Source organism: Nothoprocta perdicaria, unplaced genomic scaffold (assembly GCF_003342845.1).
Source record: "Nothoprocta perdicaria isolate Ctin4 unplaced genomic scaffold, notPer1 scaffold_8, whole genome shotgun sequence".
Lineage (NCBI taxonomy): Eukaryota > Metazoa > Chordata > Aves > Tinamiformes > Tinamidae > Nothoprocta > Nothoprocta perdicaria.
In genome coordinates this window covers 652755-672140 of record NW_020456087.1, presented here as the reverse complement: position 1 = coordinate 672140, position 19386 = coordinate 652755, and positions in this window count along the sequence as shown.

Here is a 19386-nt window from a genome sequence, read left to right as displayed (position 1 = left end):
AGCAGATTTCCTGCTTATCATCTTCCTTTCTACATGGATCTCAAAAGCTCATCTACCCCCAGTGCTATAGTGGAGGCAGGCTAAGGTATCTGCTCGGAGAGCATAGAAATAGAAACAGAAAAAAGGAGCACTTTCCAACAGCTGACGTCAAATGGACATTTTCCTCTTCTTTCGAAACAGATCTCTGTGCAGGAACATGTCCTCTGAATCATCACTAGGAGAGAGCAAACTGCCCTCTGCCCTGCTTTCTAAAATGATTACCTCTCAACGACTTCTGTTTTTAAGTATCTAAAATTAACATTAATCTCTTGGGGCAAGGGAACTTAACCCAGTAATGGTGTGCTTTCTGAAAAATCAATTCCACTGTGTCTCAATCAGTGCAAGCCTAATGAAAGGGCTGTTTGTACAGGAGCTAACTTATCATCCCTGCAGAAGTCTGCACCAGCAAACTTCTCGAGCCACCACAAGCTCTTGGCAGCTGTATAGTCTTTCAAAAGTGCTGAACATCATGACTTTAGCCACATGGTTTGTTAATATTTGCATGAGAAATGAAAAATGAATCTACATCTGAACATAGCGAGGGCTCTTCTGAGAAACCGAGAGGGAGAACACACAGGAAAGGATAAGCTCAGGACGAAGATTTTTGCTCTTGGTTGGCGCAATGGAAAATGCAATTCCCCAGGCACCTCCTTGACTCTTGCTTATTACACAATGGTCTCGTCCTTTCCCGTTCAGCTCATGAAGGCTTTCATGTTTCTACTGAGCAATTTCTTAGACATTTCAGGCCAAAAAAATGAGATCTGCTTTTTCTAATATGTAGCCAAGTCTAGGCCAGACACTCAGCTGAATAAAACCACAAACTCTCAGTAGAGACTGTGTCCCAGAAATTGCACTGCCTCTGTCTACCTACTGATCAGTAAACTGCCACAGCATCTTTTGCCTTGTTTATCTCCTCTGCTTTATTTTCTAACCATAAAACATACTGGAAATCCATTTCCATAAACTTTGTTCTTGAACAGTGAATTCTCATAAACCTTGAGTTGCCAATGCTTGCTCAATGCCATCCTTTCTCAAGCTACGTAATACCTGGGCAAAACTGAAACAATTTTTCCAGGGTGGTAGAGCACATTCAGTAATTCCTAGGGTGGCCATCAGTAGGAATCACAGGGGAGAAGGTCTTCAAGATTTGGTTGCACATTACACAACGCTCCACATCACTAATATTCTTTAGATTATGAGCTGAAACACATTCCTTTCTTGAAATTTCAAAAAGCCCCCAAAGTTGCAATTATAATGTTTAGGCTAACTTACTTTTACTATTTTTAATCTAGTTGTTGTTACACTACATTTTCTATGCACCACAAAGGGAAATTATTTCTGAAATATTTATCTTGGATCCTGGCATATTTTTGTAGGACTGGAGTTAGCAATGTAGTGACCTTCTACCGCTCAGGACTGATCCTTGGTTTAAGAATCTGCTCGGAATGTTTGTTATTTGTGCTGCAGAAAGAGCTAGTTTTGTAAGTCCAAGCAATTCGACATGGAAAAAGGGCAAGATCCATAGCAGCAGCAAAGGTGTGAATGGCTGGAGTTTCTTGCTGCAGTGCAGAAAAAGGGGAGAGGAAAAGAAATATACATCTTCCCTCCAGGACTACCTTTACATTTATTCTAAAACCAGGAAGATTAGTATTGCCATTAACTAGGAATCATGCATAACACCAGCATAGTAGGATGTTTTTTTTTAAGTAGGCTCAGGGAGAGAATTAACTTGTGTAAGATGTAGTTTATGTGACTTCTGTGCGTGTGTCTGTGTGTTTTTCTCTGTGTGTACAATTTATGAGTGCATCCATCTGTGTTTAAAGGTAAGTTCTTTTTTTGCTGTTTGGTAATGCTTGAGTCGTTTTTTTTGTGGCTTCTTGCTTAATACTTATCACTAGTACAGTCAGTTTGGCTGAGTTTTTAAAGCAACAGGAAGACATATAATATACAATATGATGACTATTAAAACTAAGTTAGGAAGAATTAATCCACAAGTTTTGATTGCAGAGAGTAGCAATCCAATGCTTATAGTGTAATGATATTTCTTAGCTTGCTTCTTTCTGATTTTAAACTGTTGGTTTTGAAAGAGCACAGCTGGTTTAATTTTCCTAAGGTAAGAACAGTCATTTAGCTCTCTCTCCCTTGCTCTTTCGCACTCTTTCTTTCTCTGCTTCTTATTCCTTCCTCTCATTCTTCTCTCTTCCTCTGCGACAAACATTTTTTTCTTCCAGGGGCTCTAAGGAAAGCTGTTATCTGCAGCAATGCACATCTCACATCCATCAACTATTGATTGGGTGATTGACAAGTACGGAACATACAATTTCACCTGACGCCAAGTCAAAAGGGTTGGGTACCACATTTCAAAAATTAGAAGCCAGGAATTTTTACCTCTAGAGTCTCTGATATGATAGCAGTCATACAGTACAAAAAGTAGAAAGTTCTAAAAAGTAGCAGTAATATTATCAAATCAGTGAAAAACTAGCCATGTTACAGGTATACATTCTTCACTATAGTCAACAATAAAAATAGTTACCTACAAAAGTCTTCCATTTCTAGTCATTTCTGACTAGACTGGAGCAAAATCTTTTTCTTTTTAGACATATATAGATATATATATATACACACACACACACACATACATTTGGCAAATGCATCTGTTTTAAACCACAGGCATTAAACTAGTGCTATCTACTCACTCCAGAAAGGAAGCTGGTAGAGTAGGAGCAGCCTGATAGGAGTTTGTATCAGTAGGCACTGATAGTGAAATATTGCCTTCTCAGAAGCTAATGAGAAGATCCTTCAGTGGGAACAGAATTTCTGCCAGAATTATGGTAATTTGGGTTCATATAGGGGAATGTCCCTTTTATTACCTTTCTTTGGAGACTTAGATACTATTGTTCTAGTATCCTAGAGAACTCCTAGTTCCAGTATCTTAGAGATTGTAATATGTTGAGGGTCTCTAAAGCAAAACTACTCCAATCTTAGCCTGAACTAATATTTCAATGCAGCTCAGATTGTTGTCAAAGCAACATAAGAACCTTGTTTCTTATGCAAATACTTTTCACAGATTTCAGACTCCCTCTACATGAGTAACAGTAACCTGGCTCAGCTACTGTTCTTTGCTTGTGCATCACCTGGCCCAATGAGACTAGGAAGAATTTTAATATGGGTCATAAAATCTAATTAGAAACCAATGCATTTTCCTAGGTTATTGACATCTTTATAGGCAAAGAGCTGTAATAACAACCTTAACAATTTGCAATCTTCAGCTTCCCATCTTAATGAAACACCTCTTTTTCTGTGTACCAAAATCTTAACATAGCGTCTTCTGTATGAATGGATATTCTGAATCCTACAGAAGAAAACTTTATATTGTCTTTATTATCCATCACAACAAAGACAGATAACGGAAAAGGCAACATGGATGGGGCATTCTGTCTTGTCGGGCTTACAGTTGGCTCCACAAAGACTAAGGGTGCAGGCAAAGATTTCCTCTGCTGTAGTAATCCCGAATACTGAGGTCTGCTCAGGATGGAAAATGACTGGGGATGTCTCTCAAAGCTTGGTTCTTTGCTGTACTTGAAAAGCAGCATCTTTCCTGGCCTAATTTCCTATAGGCACATGAGGGCACATCCAGCTAGCAAATATATATTACTTTTCAGCCCCAACTAGAAGAGAGAAACTTTCCCTCCATCTACTTCATCAGAGCAACAGATGGAAAGATTTCAGTCTACATGGTTAGCTGCCATCCATTTTGCATTCTGTACAAAATACAACCCATAAAGAGGACATTGTCTAGAGTTTTGTACTGACAACATTTTCCATCAAAGTTAAGGTTTCCTTTCTGTCAAATTTAGCTTGAACAGGAAAAAAAGAAAATGTTTGGAAAGCAAAACAAACCTATTGCTTGGTTTATTTTCCCATTCCTTGGAAGGAACTTCTCATAGTTCTAGTGGTGAGGACCTGTGAGAGAAAGAGAGAGAGAGAGAGAGAGAGAGAGAAGCACTGAGAAAAGAAATATTCTTGTGACCTGCATTTTACATTTTGGTAAATACATATGTATACCAGATTAAACAAACATTACTGAAATTTGATGTGACCTATTATCTATGCTTAATTATTCCTTTAAAGTAAAAAATAAAAAATAAAAAAGCACACACAGAAAAACAAATATGAAAAGAAAACAAAAAACTTTCTGTTCGGAGTTGAAATCATGTAATTAATATTCTATTTCAGTGCAGGACTATATTGCACAGTTTTTGCTTTTAGTTTTGCCATAGCTTGAAAAGAAATAGAAATAGATATTTACTGCATATATCTTTCACACTTTATTTCACACTGCTTTAGATTTTTTTAGATAAAAATGTATATTAGTTAATTCATCTGCATCTGAAAATCCTATCTTTGCAAGCAGAATATGCTTTAGGGAGCTCTATGGTGACTTCAGCTCTCCTGAGCCTAACAGGAATGGGAAAGACAGCACAGTAAACAATCTTCTGATAGGATTTATTAATCAAACTTGAAAATGTTAAAACTATATTAAATAAAACTAGTATTCTTTTTTTCAGCCATTCTTTTCACCATTCTTTTTTTTTGATTTTAATTACAGGAGATGATTTTGAGGGTGGGATGTGGAATCTCAGTGACTACAACACACTGATATCCTGAAAGGAATGCGATTCTACAGACACCCAAGGACTCCCCAGCAGAACCCATGTGTACCCCATCTACAGCCCATCTCTTTGTCCTTGGAGGGAAGAAATTTTACATCTCATACATGTGAAACACAGTTAAAGAGCATGGATGGTCACTGCTGAAGTGACTTATAAGACTGCTACAGAATATTTACTGCCTCTCCTAGTCAATCCTCTAGATTCGATGCCCACAATTTACTGCAAAACAGTTGGAATGAGCAGGCAGTAAGATAGGACATGTAGCACATTCCTTAACTGAAACACAGGATTATATCTTTCTGATTACACGGGAAACTCACTGGGAGCCAGCTCTCTTCATCTCCTGAATGAAACTTTCATTAAAGCCGATAAAAATGTTGAACCCCCATGAAAAAGCCCCCAACCTGAGAAACAAACACTTCTGTATTTCACTGCTAGTAGACCTAGGAGGGTATTGGCCTATGAGCTCATCAAAGAAGAACTCTGAAAACAGAAGCTCAACAGACTCGCAGGCTTTCCCGTTTCCTGCCTCTGAGCTCTCCTACTGGGGCTAATGATTGCCCCTAGCTGATTTCCTGACTGGCCATAACCCACCCCCCTGCTCACTCAAGCTGTCACATAAGCTGATGGAGAAGGTCTCCTCCTGGAGTTCTCCTTTATTTGGTTCTGCAGGTCGTTGCCAAACTAAACTTTCTTCCAGGCTTCCCAAATTTCTCCTAGCACTCTCAGTGTTTACTGAGCCAATGGCTGGCTAAGCCACTACTAACTCGACCCCAATCATATTAATATGTTCACTTGACAAATTAATGACAAGTGCTCTATTCACCATTTCTTTACTTGTTTTTCTGTTTCAAAAGCTTGACAAATTACAGCAGCAGAGATGTTAATTTCTTCATCAACAGTCCATGTGCTTTTACTCTTTACCGAGTTGACTAGATTTATAAGATTATTAAGCTGTTAGGAGCTGTGCTCAAAAATGTTCCCGGTCAACAGAAGCCAATTTCAACCCTCAAATGGGCATATACTATCCCTTGTAAAAAGATGACTTCACACAGTCGCATTTCTAGCTAAAAAAAGTTCCTTCTCAGTTGACCTCAGTGTTGCCATATACAACAGAGAGGCCAAGCAATGTGCATGGTCTGTTTTCAAGTTAAGCTTAGCTTGTCAAGTTAGTGTAAGAATACCGTGCTTTCAGACCCTATTTTCTAGGCTTTAGAAGAGAATTTCCAGTTTCTGGATTGCTATTGAAATATCCTTGACTTGCACCATGTTCAGTATGGTCATGCAGTTCTTGATGTGACTTTCCCCTCAGTGATATTTGACCTAAGTTTGCAATATGAAACAATTATAATGTATCAAATTTTAACATGAAAATCATTCCTGTTCTGTGCCCCAGAGTCTTATCACTTCTAAAGAATAAGGAGGATGGTTATGTCAAGGAGAAAGAGATCTGCAGCTACTTCCTAGAAAATAAAACCACCTCTCACTTTTTATCGGCTTTGTCCTTTTTTTCCCTTGCACTATCAGCCATTTTTTGCAAAGATTGGCTCATTGCTATATATTTAGTTGAATCCTGTGCTCAACTTGTATTTAGATTTGGAATCTGCTACCTCTCTTTAGATCTGAAGAAGGCCTAATTGTCTAATCAAAATACAACACTTGTGTTCCCACACTAAATTTTCTGCTTATTCAGTGTTTCCAATGACACAAAACTTGTGCTTTAAGTGTATCTCATCTATGAGACATAACTGTATAAAAATAGCAGTGTCTTACTCAGCAGAACTGTTCTCTGTCTGCATTCAGCAACCAAGCTGCTTAGTTCCCAGACAAATATAGTATCTGACTCCACTTAGTTTCTATTAGCACTGCAGAAATAACATAGAGATGACTAACCAAAATGAGGGTTCCTTTCCTGTTTGTCCTTGGCAAAATTGTTTATTAAGCTCTGTTTTAAGTCACAATTGCTGAAAGCAATAGGATTGCAGAGCAGCTACCTGAAGTATGTATATTTGTCACCATTAGCAGTAATACTAAGCCACAGAAAATAGGTTTTAATTTGGATACAGAAAAGTGTCCCCAGGCTAAGGATAAGTAAGGATAAGTAGCACAACTGATGTGCAGATACAGGAGAAAATATGAACATACACCACCTCTCAATGCCATTCTTGGGTAATATGCAAAGTAGAACTATGGTACCAAATATATTGTCCCAGGAAAATGTCTATGTCTTCATTTACTGTTTCAAAAGGAGGTGTTTAGGTTCAGATCCACACAGAGGCTTCAGTGCCTGAAGTGGGTTTTCTATAGAATTGAGGCACGGAGGCTAAGAGTGAATATGTCAGATTCTTGATTAGACCACAAGTGCCCATAGTCTACAGATGCCCAGTTATTTTGCTAGCTAAGGCCATCAGTGCTTATCATTCTGTTTTGTTATGTGTCTATAATTTAAGAACTTAAGTACAGAACTTAACATCTATTTGATGATTTTTTTTTTTACATAAATGATTGTATTTTTGCATATAAATGATTATCATACTCTCTAATTTTTAAAAAACAGAGATGGTTGGGAGCTGAAGAGGCTGAATATAGTGCCGCTCACATCTTTAGAGACTGCTGTGTAGGGGACAGGATGAAGAATGTATGTATAAGGAGGGGATGTGGACATCCACAGGTCATGGGAACGACTTTCAGGAGGGGAACAAACTGGTTCCAAGTCTGAACCCACAGAGGACTGTTAGCATGCTACTGAGACATGCGTGTGTGCATGCATCTTAATCCAGGAGACTGTTTCAGGCTGTGAGTCTCAATCTGACATAAATGTTTGCATGCTATTTAGCCACTCATATACCGCAAAGAAGGAATGAGGCCAAGAAGGGTGACATTGTGGAGGAACTAGATAAAGCTTTTTATAAGTACATAAGAAGCCTCATGATGGCAAATTCTGGTTCTCATAAGGAAATCTATCCACCATGACATTTGTTTAAAAAGCAATGCTGGAAGACATAAGCAATACAGGGAAATTGTGCAGTGCACTGAGGAAAATTTTATGGACTAGCCAACATCAATGAATGGGAAGGTAACTCTGCTCACAAATATGTAAGAACTGATGTGAAGATCTATGGCTGGTGTGGCTGCTGTAACCATGATAGTAGTGATTAAGATCTTAAGGGAAACGAGGACAGAAAGTAGGAAAATGATGATCCAGGATTCCAGTTGAGCTGATTTCAGTTAACTGAAGCAAGACTGCCCTGAAGAGCAAAGGGGACTAGAAAAGTAGGTTGGCTTACAAGGCCTACCTCCTGAAAGCAGAAGACTGATTCATGCTAGTGTGCAAGAAACCAGGCAGGCAGGGCAGATGGCAATGAATACTCTGCTGTTTGTTCAGCCAAGGTGAACAATTCTAGCAAGGATTTCAATACAGTCAATCTCCCACAGTTCTTCTATTGACAAATTGGAGAAATACAGACTGGATAAGTAGACTACAAAGTGGACAGAAACCTGGACAGACGACACCAAGCTCAAAAAATAAGTTGTTAGTGGTTTGAAGTCCAAGTGGCAGTCAGATATTAGTTGCACTGTATAGGTGTCAGTGCTAAGACCAACACTGTTTAATTCTTAACCTAGATAACAGTCTTACTCCTTGCTCCTTAACAAGTTCTTGGGTGACACTGAGCTGAGGTGTGTGAGCCTTGAGGTTAGGCTGCCAAAGGGAGCTCAATAAGCTGGTGAAATGGACTGACAGAAACCTCATGAAACTCAAAGACAAATGTAAAATCCTGTATCTACGACTGACTAACCTTTTGCAACCGGGTAAACAGACTGCGTGGAAGATAGTTTTGTAGAAACAAAATTTGGCATCCTGGTGAACAAAAAACTGAACAAGAGCCAATAGCATTCCTGACTATATTAGCAAGAGTCCAATGTTCAAGTAAAATTATTATCTGGCACTTGTGAAATGGAATCTGGGGTACCATATGGACTACTATGTCCGGTTTGGTTCTCCTTAGTACATATTACAAGCCCAGTGAAAGGCCACCAAGAGGACAAGGAGATCCTGGAAACACAAAGAGAAAGTGACAGAATTTTTCTTCAGCCAGAAGAAGAGGAAGATGAGGGAGATCTATTTTTTTTTCTTTTTTAACGCTGGGAGGGGAGGAAAAAGAGGAAGGGTTTACAGAAAAAATGGCCCAAATTCTTCTCACAGTTGCACAGCAAAATAATGTGATACAGTGAACACAAATTGCAGCAAGGGAAATTCTCTGCAGTTACAATGAAAGCAAAATAGTGAAAAGAAAAGTTGGGGAATCTCCATCCTCAGACTCACACTTCAAAATTCAACTGGAAATGGTCCTGAACAATCTGACCTAACAGGTTAGCCTGCTTTGTGCAGCAGGTTGGATTAGATGGCCTCAAGAGATAAATTCCTATGTAAATTCTTCATTGATTCTATGAATTAAAATATACTCTTCTCTTGAGCATTTCCAATTGACTGTAGTAAGTTACTCCCACTAACATTGCCACTTTTTTCTGACTCCAGTTTGGAGGAGGTAACACAGCACTTACAACTTCTCAAGTCAGATCTCCAAGTTTCAGAATATTGAAAGCTTCAAAGAAACAATTCAGAATGTACCATAACCCTGGTATCCACAATCAAAACTGCTATATCAGTCCAACTCTATCACAGCCTGGATACATGGATTCACAACGCAAAGCCTGCAGAATCACACCCTGCACTATGATTTATTTGCTAGTATCAGCACTGAAACTGGTCTATGTGTTTGTAGCCTTATACCCTAAGGATTTTGAGGACTGGAGTAGTCAGCACATGGAGATTTAAAGCAGCCACAGTGGTGAAAATGGGAAGAAAGAGAAGACACTTCAATCTAAAATCACAACTTGAGGGTGATTCCCTTTAATTAAGTAACTGTTGTGGTTGCATCTGTGATTTATCTTCTGTCTTTTGGTTACACCATTTACTTGCTACAAAGTCTTGGCAACCACAACAAGTCTACAGTTATCTTTAAAACGTGAAGCGTAAATATAACACATATAACTAAAATTTTGAGAGTGTAGTTATCCTGAATAGAGATAGACTGGATAGAAGAGCTAGAATTAAAGATGTGCCTTGAAGATTCATCTATAGATCAGTGTGAGTCAGAGTGGCATATTGAGACTCAGAGAGCTTTATGGTGAACAAAATAAACTCCTGGCTCAGCAGCTTTACACTGCAAACTGGCTGTTTGCTATAGCAGACCATATTATAGGGAACAAAAGCAACTTGTCTTTTGACCCAGGACTGCTACTTTTACCAAAACACCTACATTTTTTTTCCCTAATTTCCCCCACTTCTTTTCTGCATCTTTAGATTATAAGATGACAGAAGGGAATTATCCACTGTTAGAGAAAAACATTAGCTGTCAAGAATTTATAAAAGGAAAGAAAATAGAAATCCTGTCTTGGATTTTTTAAAAGTATTTGTTGTTTCTTATTCATATAATTACTTGGAAACATGACTTTGTTTTTTGTGAGAATATTCAACACATAAACCAAAATGCATCTAGCTGGTTACTTTAAAAAATAACCATTCTACCTAATCTGTTTTCTCGCCCCGGCACTTTTAGCTCTACTCTGAGTAGACTGTTGGCTGGGTGCCATACAGACAAGTAAAGGCACCGAGACTGTGAAATAAATAATCTTAATGATTTTATCGGGCATTTTATGTTGCAGCATGTTTAAACACACTGAAGGAAAGTAAATTAATGGGCCTTTTTATCTAGCTGTTTTTAAAATAATTGCAGCCTAAGCCAAGTAAAATGAAGGTTCCTTCTTAGAAACCTCTGCTAATTCAACCTACATTACATTCATTTATTCTGTTTTTCATTGTTCTTCATAGCACAATCACTAGTGAGTCATAGTTTTTTTTCCCTCAGAATTAGCAGTGATAAGCATGCAAAACTCTTGTAACCAAATGGAGATCCCAGCCACAGTTTTCAAATTTTGGTCTGATTCCTTTGTGCTGCTCCAAAGTCAAGCTAACCATAATAGCAGTATTTGAATCCATAATCAGCCAACTTTAAAACCATACTAGACTTTGCCAATTAAATATGAATGCTACTGTGAATCCATTTTGCATTTTCATATAAAACTATCCCATTACATAGTAAGATCACAACATGGAGGACATTCTTTGCTTAGTCACAAGGATATTGAACATTGCTTGCAGTCTAAATTACTGCATCTACATTGCTCTGAAAACTGTCCTAAGGGATGGTCCACAGATCTAAAAACATGCCTGTATTTGGTACTTGCCTTGTTCAAGGTAGGCTGTGCTCATGTTCCAAAGATGATGGAGAAAGAACTATTGCCTAGGAAACCCCCAAGGATGCATTAACTTGCAGGCCTGCCAATTTCAAGACAGTGAGCCATTTCATTAGATAACTTCAAGCAGAAGAGGCTAACAAGGGCTTTGTCTTGCAGGATATTCCTTGCAGGAGTCTATTCTAGATGCTGGCAATACCTAAAATTTGAACAATCTGAGCTAGGGTTAAATACAAACTGATTGTTCAAAAGACTCATGGATAGCATCAACCAATGATCCACCAGGCATCATGGAATTCATACTTCAGTCATGAAGTAGAGACAGCGTGAGAGGATATTTTCATTAAAATTAAATGAAAATCTTCTCAATGCTTGCATTTTAGAAGGTAGCAATAATGTGCCATGTTGGCATATTTTAAAGCATTTTTTATTTTTTGCTAATTAAAACTGTAACTTTCCAGAAAAGCTATAATATAGGTCAGTCATACAAGACAGATATGGAATCTAAAAAGTCTCCTACTGTGCTTGGCAAGTCTCAGAGTATAAAACTCCTAACTGTTTTACACCTACAGTCTTAGAGCTTTGGCAGACATTTTACAATGGGGAGATCAGAAGGCAGGTAAAATTTCTGGCATTAGACTAGAGTGCAGTGTTTAATGCTCAGATCCATCGGCAAGCTGAAACATGGTTTAGAGAAGGATAACTTTGTTGTTTTTTTCTCACAATATCCTATAGAGTGCATGCCAAAACTTACAGAGCCAAAACCTGCAGTCAGCTCTACTAAAGTAAATCTGAAGAACTTCAATGAAGTTCATTGAATTACATCAGATTCATGTTTATGTTGTTCAGATGAAAAATGCTCCTTAATTTCTAAGACAAGCTGGTCACAAGGTGTTATAAACACATGGTCATTCAAAGCCTAGAGATTTATCAAAAATGTAGAGTGCTCTAAAAGTTCCTGACCTAGACTGCAGATTATCAAGCTGCCATATGTGGGGTATGGCAGAGCAATTATCCCTATTCAGAAGCTTAGTCAAGCTTGACTGCAGGATTATGCATCTCAGCTTAAGCTTCTCCCATTTAGATTCTGGCTTTGCAAGTGGCTGAAAGCATTCACAGAGACAGATACCAACATGGACCACATTTTAATATGTTCTAACTAATTATTCCACAGCAACTTTATCATGCTTCTGAGTCCTGAATTTTCTCTCTTTTTTAGAGATAAATCAGCAAAGAGTGCTGTAAACCGCGCCCCTCTCCCCCCCCAACAAAGTCTGTGAACATTAAGCTATAGAAATTGTAGCTCTATCAATGTGTAGCTGCACCAGCTGTAGAAAGTTGAGGTGGGGAGATGCTGTCAGGTTCATCATTCAAGGAAGGAAATAACTCCATGGCTTAGGAAAGTATTGGGCCTGCTATTGACCATCTTGTGCACATCACATACATCACACACAGAGAGTAGCTCAATAGTAACACAAAGTCCTCTTTTGAAGCAAGGTTTCTGTAATAAACTTCCATGGCAACTATCATGAATGTCTCTGACTGGCAAAAAAAGGAAGATGGAGAATCATGGATAAATAAGAAGATAGGGGTGGCTAATTTGTGACAGAAGGAAGCAGACTGCTATACATCTCTTGTCAGAGATGCTTTGCACTCACTCCACTTTGGCCTAGATACTACTCACTAGCTTGCAACAACCCAGGTGGCAAATACTGGAATCTTTTGCCCAGGGGGATCCAAGCCTACGCTACCTGGTTATGCACGAATCACCAGGGCTCTGTAGGCTGGGCTGGGACAGGCTGGGGAAGGCAGAGCACTCTAAAAACACAACTGAATTTATGCTTCCAGGCATCCAAGAATGTTAAATTTATAATCCATTCTAGCCCTCCAACAATCATGAGGAGTTTAGGGTTCAGGCCTCAAAGACGTCATCTGTACCTCACATTCAATATCCATTTGTTTAGCATGCTGGTGAGCAGGAATCAGACCCCATGGCTCTCTCCTCAATGACTGGCCTAACCACTCGCCTACAGCAATCCACTTCCTTTAGCACTTTCTTTCTCTCTGTTTAGATTGCTCTCTACCCAATGGAAAACATCTCAGCAGAAGGGATAGAGATGATGTATCCAAAGCTGGGGTGATAGTCTGATGAACAGGGCTTGGAGATTGCTCTCTCCTGCATGAATGAGTGAGTCAGATGGGTGTCCTCAAAAGGCTGGGGTGAGAAAACCCTTGCTTCTGAGATATGTCTGGCCAGAGAAATATGTTGTCAAGTTTGATAACTTCATTTATAAATTATCCGGTGTGATTTCTCTGGAAAGGTGGTAGCACAGTAGAACACTATCTACACTATCCAAATGTCCACACATTAAGCACTAAGCACATTATCCAAATGTCCACAGGTGAATTGACTTGTATGTTGTTGAAGAGCATGCATGGTTTCGCTACAATGAACAATTTGGAGGAGGCAGGAAGGAATTGGCTAAATAGGAGCAAAGGATTAGAAAACACTTCTAAGTACCCAAAGTACATAGTTGTAAACAGAGCTGTTAAGGGCATTTTCATATGTTTCCAAAGACTAGACTTCAAAAGTCAGTGGAGGTGAAAGACATGAGTGAGTCATTGAGGCCACGTTTGGATTGGATAATTCAGGCAGCCAGGCTGACAATAAAGGAGACAGAGAGGAATTTCCTGAGAAAAAGGCATCTGCCAAAAGCCATTAAATTCAGAACTGAGAGACAGACTGCTACTGTGAACATTAGGCCTCCTGTTGTAAAGTTTGATACACATCTTAGGTCAGAACCAAGCAACTAGAAAAGCATGCAACTGGTGGCAGGCAAAACGGGCTCACAGATGAGCAATTTTTTATCTGGTTTATTTGCAACTTGCTGTCTTAAATATTATAACTAGAAGCCAAATTGAAGTCTTTCTCAATAAAGTGCTGTTGTGTTGCTCCATTCAACTTGTGTGAGAGCTTAGGGCAAAGGTGAGCAAGACTGAAAGAAGCAGTATGGGCTGCTTTTTCTGCTCAGACACAATGAATAGGCACTCTGAAGGACTAGCATCCCACAGCATGCTTAGCAGACTCAGGCTCTGCAGAATATGTCCTCACAACCTGAAAAGGGCTACAGGCTTAGAGCTGGTATTGCCAAACCCTGAATGCTTCAGTTACCTTAGTGATCACCTTCTTGCAAGAAATATATGGCAGGGAGATGCCCCAAAGAACCAGCAAGACCCAAAATATCACAGGACTCAGATCTTGTATTTTCTGTAGCATATTACCTACTAGTCTTTCAGACATAAGTGGTCACTATAATAATATATGTGCATTGGATCCAACAACTTTTGGTGGTTCAGGCTTATACTTCATCTGGTCCTAAGAAGCACACTGCGTATTCTAATCAACAAAAGGCTGAGAACAATTGGGGACTGAAGCATGAAAAAGTGAGTTGAGATTGCAACCTATAACTCATTTCAAGAGACAGTCAATAAGAAATACTAATTATATGCTTTTGGCAAGAAATTAGCAAAATAAGAAAAATATATGTATTAAGAAAACTTGGAAAAAATCTTCTACTGACATCATCTACATTTGTAATACTGCTCCGACAATTCAATGGGAATATGCTCCTGTGTAGCACATCCCAATCATTGTTACTTCATATTAAATAACACAACAAAACAAATGTTGTGCTGCCAATAACTTTCTAAAACAGTACGCCTAACTCTTCATTACATTGCCTGATATATAATGTTTCAGTCTTTTTAAGGATTTGCTAACATTGCACAAAAGAAAACACCAAGAAAGATTCTGTTATTCATTACATTTCTTCTTGCCATTCCTGTAACCTTTTACAATCTTAGCTGTCAAAAATGAAATTCATTTTGTAGGACCATCATGGGATATCTAATGGGTCTTCACAGTTTAATGAGTTCCCACTAGTAGCACTCAGTCACGGACTAGAGAAAAAAAAACCCACAAACAAAAAAAAACCCAGACTAATTCATACTAATTATTCTTCCTTTACAAAATGCTAATTATAAAATACCGTTTTGTTAGTCACACTCAGGTGTACAACTGCAACTAGATGATTACTTAAGGTTATTCCCCAGCAGCACAGCCAACGTTACAAAAGAGATATATATCATGCCACTGACGAGACAGAATAAATTGGAACTACAAAACCTCTGTTAATTTTACACAAATTACATGATCAGCATTTCTCTCCACAATATTTAACAATATTTATGTAACAATTCTTTTTTTTTCGTTAGGTGAGGTATTCGAAGAAAGGCGAGATGATACTCACTTTAGTTCACTGTTTGACTGATCACTGCCCTGGATCAAGCCAGCATTCTTGTGCAACTCTCATTTCTGATGGATCCCCGGAAATGTATTTCCTACAGCTTTATCACACTGAGCTGGTTTCTCAGCACATCTCATTTAAAGAACTGTCAGTAACAGCAAGGAAGATTTCTGAAAGAAAACACAGGCTGCTATAGAAGGGGATGCTGATTGATACCTTCTCCTTTGAGCGGAGGTGTTGAATCGGCTTGGAGGCCCCAAGCAGTGGTGTTAGAGATCATGCCTTAATCCAAAGACAGGAGAAGCTGGGCAAGGAGATGCTTGCATTAAGTGGCATTTGGACTCCAGTCCAAGAGAAACCCATCCCTCACAACTGCTATTAATTAACTCTGGCTGCACTTAGCCAGCTGAGCTCATCTAACACCCTCGGTCATCCAAACCGCTCCAACCTAAAGAGTGGGCTCTGCTTCTTCCTCTCCTGGCTCCAGCTCTGCCCATCTGCTTGTGCTTGCAAGGTCCTGTCCTCTCCTCTGTGCCCCCTCTGACATGTTGGTGAGTCAGTTCATATCACCAAACTGGCAGAAAAAAATGAGGGTTTTTTTTTTGTTGTTGTTTTTGTTTTTTAATCTGAATGAATTACCTCTTTTCTTGGTGTCAACTGAAAGCCATGGCTGGTGGAAGTGAGGAGGTGTCGTGCATGGCTCAGAGCAGTTGAGTTGGGGGAATAGGACTAGCCCTCTAGCAGCAGCAAACCATTGCTTTGTCTTGGCCTATCTGCTAATTACACCCTGAACACCTTGGGCAGATTTTGTTAAAGAAGTTGAAGTTACAGTCCTTGCTACTGTGGATTAACCACAGCATTTCAGAAAGATCTGCATTCAACTGATGCTTAAATTGAGAATATTTTCAGAAAGAAAAAATACAGTGCTTTACAATCCTTCTGAATGAAGGATAAAATATAAAAGAAAGGTATTCTCAGCCCTCAACAAAGAAAGTCAAGCCAGAATCTGGAGCAAAGATGTTATGGAAAGATCTAATACAATGAACTTCAGTCATGAAAGGATTCATATCAGTGCAAAGCTTAAATGAATCTGTACATACCACATGCCTCAGGCCATTTTTCATCTGGTATTTATGGGAGACAAAATTCAAGAAAAAAACCCAACCTGTTCAAGATTAAATAGTCACTTCTTACAGTTAAGTGTAGTTTTCTTGGCTGCCTAGAGGAAATCCTATGAATTAGATAAGGACACATTTGCACTGTAAAAGCCTCTATTCAGTGCAAAAGAATGCAATGGCCAACTTGTCTTTGAGGCCAAAAAGCTTTTAGAATTCGGAGAGCTCTGTGTTACAAACTGGATCTGAAAAATGCAGCTGACAAGTGTCTTAAATTCTTGAGCTATCCAAAAGATCATTCTGCACAGCATCAATGAGAGCCTGTGCTCAGCTGAAAAGCCATCGGGGTGACTCAGCACCCATGTCATTCTATATTAGATGTGCTATCTCCTAGAGAAGAGAAAATCTTTTCAGGTAAGCCAACTGGGGGTTGTCTCAAATAACCTTTTTTTTTTTTTTTTTTTTTTTAACCTTATTGTTACATCTGCTGGAAACCTGACCTCAGTCTGCTACTGACAGAACAAAAGATCTAGCAGAGCTGAGCATAGATGTAGGGTTACACTTTAGGCATGGAAGCCACACAAAACTCTGCAATGGATAGTCAAAATGCTGTAATGGTCGATAGTCAAAATGCTGTAATGGTCCAAAGACAATTTTGCAAAATGAAAGTTTTGTTGCTGCAAGGGGCTAGAAATGAGGATGCATCTCATCTATCTACATGACCTTGTCAGTGAGTGGATAGTTCAAGGACTTGCTAAGCAGCATGAAACAAATTGTCTTTCGGGCTTTCCTCCATCCTGGAACAAGCACCCTTTACGTTTTCTTCCACTCTTCCTTGCGAGTTGTCCTGTGCTAATCTGCAAAGCTACCTCACTATTGTCCTTCAAGATCCTCAGTTCTCTACTAGTGTGAAGCCTATGAAAAACTAGACGAGATTTTAGCTGTCAGTGCACTAAGGATTGCACATCCATAGGACTGACAGCACAGTATTTGGTTACCAACAGTGTCATTTTAGATATTGTGCAATGGACATTGTGCTCCGCATAGTGGAGCAGTAGCCACTACAGCTCCAGAGGACGCCCCTAAGTGCTGTGCCAGCCCTGTGCAGCTGGCTTGGGAAGGCATCACAAATGACACTGGGCACCTACATTTGGGCAAAATAATCCTACCCATATTGTCTTGTTCCCATGTTTTGCCTACATCCATAAGGAAAGTAAATGAGATTCAAGCCAGAGTGAAATGCAACAGAACTACTCAAACAGCCCATGACCACCAAAAGTCCTTGACATTCATGCATATGAAAAGAAAGTGATGAAGGCTGATAATTACAAGCTGGTGCTCAGGCAGGAGCGTGAGCTCTGTCTGGGACGTGATAACTGTAACAAGCAGAATATTTGCCTCTACAAGGATAAGCCAAGTGTTGCAAGAGGGCCTGGAGTTTTTTGTCTGTAATCAGCTGTCCTTCTGTTGACACTGCATTTGCTCAATAAAATTGAGGCACAATCTGCATGTCGGCTGTTTGCTGCCTCTAGTGTATCGCTAGGAGTGCACCACAGGTCACACTGGCACAACTTAGCATGAATATTCATTAGGAATTTAATTCCAGACTGTGTTCATTCTGTGTGCATCCTGATCACAGCCATTTGACACAACCTTCTAACAAAGCCTTCTATGAGCAGGAGAAAACAAGCAATTTAAAGTCTATTTGAACAGGTGTTTCATAAAAATGGCCTCTGAGGTATAGATGTGTATGCATAATTAAAAAATGATTTGTAAAAGTTTCAATAATTCACCACAAAACATACATATTTCACTTTTCCAATGAAAGCAATTGAAAATGCACACTAACAAGACTAATAAGTGTCATGAAATTTAGAGCATTTTCATATATTTATGTTTCAAAAAGAATTTGATTATAATTGCACATTTGATACAGGGAATGATTTGATCTAAATTGTATGTACCTCCAGTCCAAATATATCAATTATCACGAGCCTTTATTTGGCTCCATAATTTTAACGACTTTTTCCACATTTATTGCTGGGAATATGCCAACAGAAGCAGTTTTGTTGTGGGGGCTTTTTGTTGGTCTGTTCTTGCTTCATGGGCAAGCTGCTTAACTGAACTCTGCAGCATACAACGTGCAGGCAGACTCATCCTAAATGCAAGATTCATTTGAAATGGTGCTCATATAGTGTCTGCACTGTAAAACACAGGTATTCACTGTTTGCTGTGTAGAACATTTAAATCATTCTAACTGAAGTAATCCCAATATTTGCTACTTTCTATTATAAGTTGGTATAATTCCAGCATTAAGACAATTAGTGGACGAGCACTCTCCCAAGGAAAGTGGTCTGCTACGTTCACTGGTTTTCTCTACAAATAGTCAGGTTTTTGCCTCACTAACACTTCATTCATCTCAGAGACGTATTTCATCTTTCCTTACCAGACCAAATGCACAGGGTTTTCCTGAAGATCAGCCAATGAGACAGACTGTGACACAGATTCTCAGTGTGCTGCAGGAAAGTGTGTGAGATCAGTAAAGTACCTTTTCCGAATTTTCCATGTTGCATTACAAACCAGGTCACAGGCAAAATGTTTGTTTTAAGTGTACATGAAAGACAATTTTTCAATTTAAGAGATCAATGCATTATAGTTAGAAAAATATGGGAAAGTAAAAATAACTTTTTCCAACAGAATATAAATAAGGATTCCATTGGAAAAAATCATAAGATTACAAAATTAAAACTGATGTTCACAAGGAGATGCATCTCTGTGAACATAGCTTCTTTTTTACATACAGATATGAAATGTCCATTGATGCATGCAGTCCATATCTTTTTGTACTTCATATGTGGATATTTTTCACAGACAATGTCAGAGGGGACTTACTGGAGGACGAATGGTTTGTAAGCTCAGGGGTATAGCGTTTAT